A 10,193-nucleotide genomic window follows, 5' to 3' on the forward strand; every position below is an offset into this window, starting at 1 on the left:
TTGTATTCATTTTGGGAATATTGAATAAAAAGATAGCATGGCATTATCCAAAGACATAGATATGAGAGCCAGGAGGACCAGTTCATGGTATGAAGCTTGCAACAAATATTGAAGAAGTGAAGTTAGGGCAGAGAAGGGACAACTATGACAATGATAGTTGAAAATGTTGACTCAGAACAAGAACTGGGTGCTGAAAAAGATAAAATGATGTGCACGATACCTCTTCATATCAAAATTGCAAACCACAGTGTCTAAAAGGAAAAGAAAAGAAAAGAAAAATGCCATAGAGATAGGTAGAGAAAGGGCAAGGGATTAAGCAGGGGGCAGTGTAGTGGACGAGGACAGGGGAAAAATGGGAGGAGGGAAACTGGGTCACTGGTGGTAGGAAATGTGCACTGGTGAAGAGTGTTGCTCATTATATGACTGAAAATCATAGCAACTTTGTAACTGTGCATCTCATGGTGATCAATTAAAGAATTTATTTATAAATTATAAAATAAGAACATTCTCTCAAAAATGACCTATAGATTCCTACAAATTTTCAGTCAAATTCAAGGGAGCTTTTGAAATATTCAGATTTGCTAGCTGATTTTAGAAGTTATTTAAAATATGAGTCTCTAAGAGAAAACAGGATTCAAAAAATTGACATAACCCTGTTAAAACTAACTATAAAAGTATAATAATAAAGACAAAGTACTATTAAAGAAATGATAGACATTGAAATCCATGAAAATAAAAATAAAAAATATAGAACTACAACCACATGTGTTTAGGAATCAAAGCAATGCAATGGAGAAAAGAAAACATTTCAATAGACTCATTTTGTTCTTGAAAGAGATGTAAAAAAAAAAAGAAAGAAAGAAATGTAAACCCAGTCAAGTAAATCGTGTGTAGACTGGCCACATAGGTGAAAACTGGGCCATCCTCAGGAGGAGTGGTGGGACAAGTCTCCACCAGTCTGAAGCTTTGGCAGCTAAACTCACGACTCACAACTGCCACTTCACCAATTGTCCAACTTCACTACTTTACCACTGATCTCTGTAGAGATCTGTTCAAAACTCCTGGTATGCCTGTATTCAGGCTAACATCACCAGAAATTTGTCAAAGTGAATGTGGGCACCCTCCTTCTTGACTTTTCATACTTCCAGAAGGTCTGACAGCCATAACCAGGCTCCAGAGCCATAGAACTTGAAATTCCCGAATTGCAGGCCTACAAATATGTGACACCTCTGTATCATTTAATATTGCCACCTAGAAGGAACACACTAAATTTGATGTCCAAGTAGCATAAAAGCCATGTAAGGTAACAAACAAAACCTATAACAGAATGATTAACTTACTAAACCTTCAGGTAATAACTTAATGACACATTGTTAAGTATAATAATTTCCACAAATTTTCTATTGCTTTAGCTGTTCTTATAACTTCATTAATTAACATACACTAACCTGTAAGTAAGCAATATAAAAACATTATTTTATGCCTGCCAAGGTGGCAGGCTTGGGAATGGGTGGGAATTCAGAAACAATGATGGAGGAAATTTTACACTGGTGGTAGGATTGACAGAATGGCAGGAACAAATGTATTATGAATTACTATGTAAACCATTCCTAAAGGAAAACCCCAATTTAACATAATGAACAGCTAACATCAAGAACTTACTAAACCTTCTACCATTGTATTAATGACTTCATTGGCAATGCAATAATTTTCACAAATGTACTTGCTACTGTACTTTTTCTTTTTTCTTTTTTTCTGTGCCATTTTCTTTTTCTTTTTGAGGGGGAATTGGGTCACACCCGGCAGTGCTCAGGGGTTCCTCCTGACTCTACCCTCAGAAATCACCCCCCCCAGCAGGCTCGGGGGACCATATGGGATGTCAGGATTCGAACCACCGTCCTTGTGCATGCAAGGCAAACGCGCTACCTCCATGCTATCTCTCCGGCCCCTCTTTTATTTTTTTTTAATGATTTTGCTTTCAGTTATATAAAAACAACTATATTATGGTCAACTATGTTATGCATTTTCTTGAAATAAAAAAGATAATTTTATAGGAAGAGCCTACATGAGCCCTGTTATGTTATCACATCACATGGGATAACAAGACATGCATGAGACTTATATACAATTTTTATAGTGTTTAAGACTTTTAGAAAAAGAAAATAATTTACAATCTAGGCATAGATTTCTTAGAACCAAGAGAACACATTTTCTATAAGAAAAACAATTTGAGAAATAAAAAAATTTTTTTTGTGTGTGTGTTTTTTTTTGGGTCACACCCGGCGTGCTCAGGGGTTTTTCCTGGCTCTGTGCTCAGAAATCGCTCCTGGCAGGCCTGGGGGATCATATGGGACGCCGGGCTTCGAACCGATGACCTTCTGCATGAAAGGTAAACACCTTACCTCCATGCTATCTCTCCGGCCCCAGAATTTTTCAAATTTACGCATTTTTTTCCTTGAAAGACACTGACCAGGAATACTATAATTGTGCATATTTACACACAAGGTCTATTGGTTTGACAGGTAGAGAAGGGAGTATAAATATAAAACTTAGAAACAGATACAAAAGTGGTTAAGTGGGTAAGGTACTCTCTTTGTATACTACCACACAGAGTTCTCAGTGCTCCATGAGGAGTGATACCTGAGCACAGAGGCAGGAGTCAGCCCTGAGTATTTCCAACTGTGGGCCCTAAATAAAACAAAGATCCCCAGAATAATTGAATGAGAACTATCCATCAAAGCCAGACAACCAGGGAAAATAAAATGAAGTACTTGTCTTATATAGGGAAGAATAATTTCTTTTCAGTGATGGGGATTAGTGTCTCATATATGTGAAGTATGTGATCAGCCTCATAGACATGTGATAAGAGCCTTATCCCTGGCCCATTTCTGCATTTATTACTCTGAGAGTGGCAATTAAAATGTCACAAAGAATGAAATATAGCTCTAGAAACCCTGAGTTCAATCCCTGACAGTGCCTGGTTCCTGGAACACTGCCAGGTATGGCTCAAAGAACAGAACAAACTGAAAAGAAGTGGTAAGAAGGAATGATGTCTGCCACGTGTGAAGTGAACCTTCTCTGACAGCACAGTTTGTTCTCTGACACCATAGCTAGCCTGAGCCTTCTATCCCAGTCTGCATTCTCTGAGGCTTGGGTGTTTGTAGTGTTGAGTGCCTAAAACTATTCAAGGTCTTTGGAGATCAGCTCATATTCATGGCACACCTGGTAATGACTCCCTGACTTCGGGACAATGAATATATATTGCAGGATTATCTAGGGAAGATTTATTGGAGGTGGGAAATAACTAGGTTTTATGAAAAATAATTACCACCATCAAGTTGATATAATTACTTGCACTCGTTTTCTGAGGCTGCTATCCAATTTTTATAGGCAATATTTCTGATATGGTTTAAACTACACCCAGAGAATAATTGGTCTGTTTAAATTTATTTCCAGACTGCTACTCTGTCACCTCAGCTGGGATGAGATGAGGCCACATACTAGGTGGTACCTCTAGGGCTTTTCAGGGTGAGGAGGAGACAGGGCTGAGACCTCCCTTTTTGGTAATGGGGAAGGGAAAAGAGGGATGTTATTATCCCCATTCTGTCTTTTCTTAAATAAATCACTACATTATTTGGGTTGTTAGATATAAGGAGAAAACTGATTGTAATGATTGCAAGGGAAACTAAGGAGAATAGAACAAAAAAGAACCTAGTAATTATATAGATCTATTTTATATAGATCTTCTATTGCTCATTAGTCACTTGATCTGATTTTGAAGATTGTGTTTTGGAAAAGAAGAGATATCCAACTTGAAGAAGTGTGAGAATTACATGGGATCATGTATCTCAGCTCTGCACCAGCAGGTAACACTTAATTGCCCTGAGGTGGCAAAGGCTGGACATGGGGAATGCTACTCTTCAATGTCATAGTTTGAGAGAGCCCGGAAAGGAGGGAAGGGGGTGAAGGAGCAAGATGCCATCCCTGAACAGATCCTGTGAGGAAAGATCTTAGCTTAGGGTGACCACATTCTACCAAGACCACCTCTTTTTGAATGTAGCAGAGACTGATGGAGTAGATACAAGAGCAGCAATCTGTAGGTTGAGTAGCATCCATCCTATGAAATAATTTGTTTCAATAGATGAATGCCTTTCTGAGACACATTGATATTCTCTCAAAGGTTTATGAAAATGAGCCAGAGAACTTGGCTCAGGAAAGGATGGGACACTGGTCTCCTGTAGATGGATAGTCAGCTCCAAAGGGCTTCTTCAACTCCAAATGTTACTCCAGCTGCAGGAGGAGTAAGGCTCTAAGGTCAGTGTATGACTGTATTGTGTGCCTGGGTTAACCTATGTCTCTGGCTTTTCCCACTTTCCTGATTCCTGCTCCTGCCCTCGTTAATGGACATAACCTGAGTAGAGATCTTTCCTTGCAGCAGAAATCTAACACAGCCTCAGATAAGGAGCAAAGCTCCACCTTAAGTTTTTTTTACACCAGAATGAAGGTGGGTAAATTGAACTCCACACTTTGAACAAAAAGCTGGCAAAGGACATGATGATTCCTGGAGAAAGAATTTGTGTTTTTCCAAAAAACATATAGTCATGATTGCATATATAAACCAATAAGGCCCTATATTTCTTTTTATTAATATTTGACATATGCTAAGCAAATTTGAAATTGTAGTTAATGTAGCAAATATTTGTTTTTAAAATAAACTTGTCACTCAACCAACAAGTAGTGGCAGAGATTATTAAAGTCATTAAATTTATTTGCCTTAGCTTTTTAACATTTCTGCTAGCTGGCAATAACTTGCATAGTTGTATGTGCATATTGAATTATTAGGACAAGTATATTTTATGCTACATAATATTTCAGGAAGATAAAGAAAAAGACTTTCTTGTAGGAAAATATTAATATTTTAGAGTTCCAGTAAATCTGAATTACAGAAAATCAACTATAATTGAAATACTATCCATCATTACACATAGGAATTATTAATATTTAAATGAAATTCTTATATGACAGATTAAAAAGATTCAAACATTTCTATGCCATGAATTTGGTTTTGTCGCTCATATTTTGATAATATTTCTTTGTTAATGTGGACTATTGAGACAAAATGTAAATAAAATATTGATTGGGAGGAATATTTTATTTTACATGGCTCATCTAAAGTGAAGAAAATGTACTTCCAATTTTTTAGAATGTTGAATTAATTGATTTTGGTTATTAAAAGGTCTTGCATTCTATGAGTCTGTTGGATTACTTGAAGATTTCACAATTACTAAAATATCCTCTTTTAAGTAATTGCATTATTTAAGCATGTGGTTATAAAAATTGTTTATTTTGGGCTTCACTCATACAATGTACAACATCCTTTACCAGTGCACCCTCCCCACCACTGATGTTCCCCTGTTCCCCTTTCCCTCCCAATCTCTCCCTGTCTCTCAAACAGGCAATTTGCTTCTCTCTCTCTCCTCTCTCTTCCTCCCCTCTCTCCTCTCCCCCATCTCTCTCCTCTCCCCCATCTCTCTCCTCTCTCTCTCTCTCTCTCTCTCTCTCTCTCTCTCTCTCTCTCTCTCTCTCTCTCTCTCTCTCCCTCTCTCCTCTGTCTCTCCCTTTTGACACTATTGTCAATGGAGGGATGCCTTGCGTGTCATTCTCTCTCCTTTCACCAGCGAGTTCTTGTCCAGAACGATCAGTTTCAACTATCATTGTCCTAGTAGTCCCTTTTCTACTCTAACTGGACTCACCAGTGTTTGTGGCAAACTTCCTACCCTGGGCTGGACCCCCTGACCCTTAATTCTATGAGTTCTCTGGATGTTATTAATTCTTAATTCTCTGAATGTTGTTACCATATAAAGTATCTCTTTTTTTGGACACCCAATGGTCCTCAGGGCTTTCTCCTGGCTCTATGGTCAGGGATCACCCTGGCTGGAATGGTCTACCATATGGGGTTTACAGATCAAACCTGTATTGGCTAAGTATAAGACAAGTCCCAAACACACTCTCCTATCACTCCAGCCCTTAAGATACTATCTTTTCTTCATTGTTTTCTAATAAAATGCCTACAAGTTAAATAATAAAAGCTGGGTTTTTTTGTTGTTGTTTGTTTTTTTGTTTTTTGTTTGTGCACTGTTCCTGGAGGTACTGCAATACCAGGTCGATGCGTGGAATGGATGGAGCAAGCTCGTATTCCATTTCCTAGTGCCAAAAGCCCATTTAATATATTGTCATCGAATAGACAACGTATCAGATATTAAACTGATAAGAACAGATACTACACTTGATCTTAGCCAAAAGGCCAAGAAGCGATAATAAACTCTGTTTTTTAAACTATTATTTAGTTAGTTTTTATATTGACAAGAATTCACATCATAGTGAATGGCCAAAATTAGTTGCTCAGAAATGGTTTTAAAATATTTTTGATGTTATAGGATAATTAAATATTATTTCTAGTAGCTAATTTCATAGATTACTTTTTTTTCAAGTAGGAAAATTAAAAAAATCAGTATGCATTTCCTGAAAATATAGTCATCTATACTTTTCTATCTTTGGGGGGGGTTGGGTCTCACATAGGGATTCCTTGCTATGTGCTCAGAAATCGCTCCTGGCTTGGAGGTTTATATGGGATGCTGGAGGATTGAACTGCCGTCCGTCCTAGGTCAGACGCATGCAAGGCAAACACCCTACTGCTGAGTCACCACTCTGGCCCTATACGTTTCTATCTTAAAGAATGTTTTGCACAATAAACAGCTTTTTTGTTTTACTGTCACAGCAAATCAAAAACATGATCTTCTCTATCTCCACTACACTTTTTTATATTTCCTATTTAGAATAATCCAATTATGTGACCATATGGCTACTAGCAACTCATTTAATGTGTGTGTGGCAGGGGAGAGCAGAGGAGTGGTAATTATGCTTCTTTATGAGTTTCAGGAAAATTCCCAGGGAAGGATTCTGATTGCCTTACTTGGACCACATACCCATTCTTGCACCAAACACAAAAGGCAGGATGGCATGCTTTGATGGGTCTTGTAGGTATCATATGCCTGAAGACCAAGCAGGTGGATTTTGTCATCAGGAGAAGCGTGGAGCTGCAGAATTGCTTCTAATTCCACTCTGGGTGATGAAAGAGTCAGGGAGAAATGTCTGAAGTTAATTAATGCCTTAGCTGATGTTTTTTAATCATTTAATGGTAACCAGTCCAAGTGGAGAAAGGAAGTGGTGATGGGGAGGAAAGTATCCCCAGCAGAGTGGGAGCATGAGAAAAATCAGAGTAAGCATAGTATGAAGTGTGAACACCTGTACTAGATGGCCAAGTGCGAGACTTAGTGTTTTGAAGGCAGGAACTACACTGACTATTGTGCTCCTTTTCTTGTTTATTGACAGAATGAATGCACGATAACAACAAATTATCATTTGTTCAGCATCAGACAGAATTAAGAAGTGATTGTTCTGTGTCATTTGAAAGTACAAGTCAGGATCCCCGTGATCTTGCTTGAATATAAAATTTAACTTGTTTTCCACATTTTTAAAAGATATAAAATATCACTTACAAAAAAATCTCCTGGAGGAGGGTTGAGTCCCAAATTTGTTTGCTGTCATCAAAGCTTGCTATTCAATTGCACTGCTGGGGAGTAGGTCATATCTTCACAAGTGGTAGGAATGTTGCACTGGTGTTGAGGGGTGTTCTGTTTATGACTGAAGCCCAACTACAATCATGCTTGTAATTACGGTGTTTAAATATATATATATATATTTTTTTTTTTTAAAAAAGAGAGCATGAATCATCCTTCATTACTCTCTAAAATGCTAAGCTGCTTCTACAATCATGAATAACTTTAGTAATTTCAGGTATGAAAATGGAATGAATAGCACATAATTGAAGCATATTTTATCCTTTAAGGTTACTACCAAAGCTTTATAAATATCTGTTTAAAGAGTCAAATAGTCCTGCTTGTTATTGCAAAAAGAAAATAATTTTCATCTGACCCCTACCTCCTTTTTTCCCATTATCCTGAGGCAACCATTTTTACTCATTTCAGCTGATGCATTTATCATTTCTTTCCACAGACACTGGTTGGTCTGCTCCATGATTTTGCTTTGAGTGTCTTCTATGGATTATTGGCTCCCCATTGTGCAAGAAGCTCCAGTACCTTTCTCTACTCATTTACCATCACTGTCCAGACACACACTCATGAAGACCAACTTTATGCTCTCTCACCCTCTCCTGCTAAAGAAGCTCAGATAGGTCCATGCTGTGTGTTTACATAGTTTTAACTTTGTGATGGCATTTTTAACTGAACCATGTTGCCTGCTAGGATTTCATTTTCCTTTCTGATCCTTTATCTCAGAGACAAAGTTTCTTCTGCCTCCCCTCCACCGTGTGTGTGTGTGTGTGTGTGTGTGTGTGTGTGTGTGTGTGTGTGAGAGAGAGAGAGGGGGGGGGAAGAGAGAGAGGGGGGGAGAGAGAGAGAGGGGGGAGAGAGAGAGGGGGAGAGAGAGAGAGAGAGAGAGAGAGAGAGAGAGAGAGAGAGAGAGAGAGAGAGAGAGAGAGAGAGAGAGAGAGAGCGAGAGTGTGTGTGTGTGTGTGTTTGGGGGGTGTGGGGGAGGGGAGTTGTTTTCTGTTTTCTCATGTTTGCTAAGTTTGTTTTTTTTTTGTTTCCTCAATAACAACCCAAACTCTTTCCTGAGTGTTCATATTTTCTCTTACTATGTTCAAGCTCAATAAATGTTATATCAGTTTCATTTTTTGACAAAGTAAGGCAAATCCCAAACCCACTTTGGATCTGGAATCTTTCTTTTCCTTCTAAAAATGTTTTCTTTGAATCTTATAGTCTCTTGTCTCCAAATTTTCTCAATGTCTTGCTGGCATCTATCCCCTTTAGTTTTGTACCCCCAAAAAAGTCTCCATAATTGAAATGATATCTTGTTTTTTTATATACTTATCGAAGTTCCTGTTTTATTCATGCAATTGAAATAAAAATTATTTTGAGAAAATATATCAACTTTGGAGCCTCTATTTTAGTCTCATGTTTTTTCTGGTGTAGAACTTAAGACATTGAATATGTTTACTTGATTCTGATCCCTATTCCTTTGTGAAGAATCATTGTCCCTGAAGCCCCGCCTTAAGTCCCTCAAAACTTGTATGACCTTCTCTTGTCTTCATCATTTTGAAATTTCACAATGAGTTCCTACCTTGAGTCAAGTTTTTTTATTTTATTGGAATCAATAGGCACTCTTAGTTTAGAGTTTGTCTTCGTGTTCTAGGAAAATTTCTTTAAATGTTTATTTAATTATTTCTTCCCCTCTGCTTTCTAAAATTTTTATTATTTGGGTATTGAACCTACATAATTTATCCTCCATTTCAGTGCTTTTTTTTTCTTATTTTCTATCTTATGTTTTCACTTTACCACTTTAATTTTCTAATTCTATTAATTTTATGTCATTTTTTTATTTTTAACTTGAGATGTCTTTGAACCTATTCTTAAAATACATATTCTGTTCCTTAAACACGTATTTGTTTCCTATTCTGTTTCATAGAAAGTAAAATCTTGTCTTTCCAAGATTATTAGTAATAATTTGGTTTTTAATTCTCTTTAATTGTCTCTTTAAATTGAATTACCTCTTAATTCACTTTTGTTTGTTTGTTTGTTTTTGGGTCACACCCAGCAGCGCTCAGGGCTTACTCCTGGCTCTACACTCAGAAATCGCTCCTGGCAGGCTCTGGGGACCATATGGGATGCCAGGATTCGAACCACTGTCCTTCTGCATGCAAGGCAAACGCCTTGCCTCCATGCTATCTCTCAGGCCCCCCTTAGTTCACTTTTATAGTTCCTTTCTTTTACTGGTTTGTGCCCCTTTTAATTTAGAGATAATTCAACAACTGAATCTGTTGTAATTCTACAATGAGTAAATTAAGTGATTTGACACTATTTGACTATATTTTTGTAAATTTTTTAAAAGTTTTTAGATGTTAAAGTTGACAAGCTGTTGAGATCTTAACAACAGAAGTTGGTTAGTTGGTTGATGTGGGCTGTCCTCTGTGGTATCTATAGAGTGTGATATGGCTAAGACCATTTTCTGTCAACTCCTGCCTGAACAGTTTAATCTGATTCTAATGCCAAAGACGTTGAATGAGAGGAGGAAGCCAGTGCTCTTAGAAGCATATATACTTACATTCAATATCT

General features: G+C 37.5%; 1 non-coding gene across 1 annotated transcript; it reads right to left on the minus strand.

Moving 5' to 3' along the window:
• Positions 1-6,125: 6,125 nt before the first annotated feature.
• Positions 6,126-6,316, minus strand: LOC126012757 (U2 spliceosomal RNA). The gene has a single exon (XR_007497155.1). It is a non-coding gene; the product is annotated as a U2 spliceosomal RNA (small nuclear RNA).
• Positions 6,317-10,193: the final 3,877 nt, after the last annotated feature.

Source organism: Suncus etruscus, chromosome 6 (genome assembly GCF_024139225.1).
Source record: "Suncus etruscus isolate mSunEtr1 chromosome 6, mSunEtr1.pri.cur, whole genome shotgun sequence".
Taxonomy (NCBI): domain Eukaryota; kingdom Metazoa; phylum Chordata; class Mammalia; order Eulipotyphla; family Soricidae; genus Suncus; species Suncus etruscus.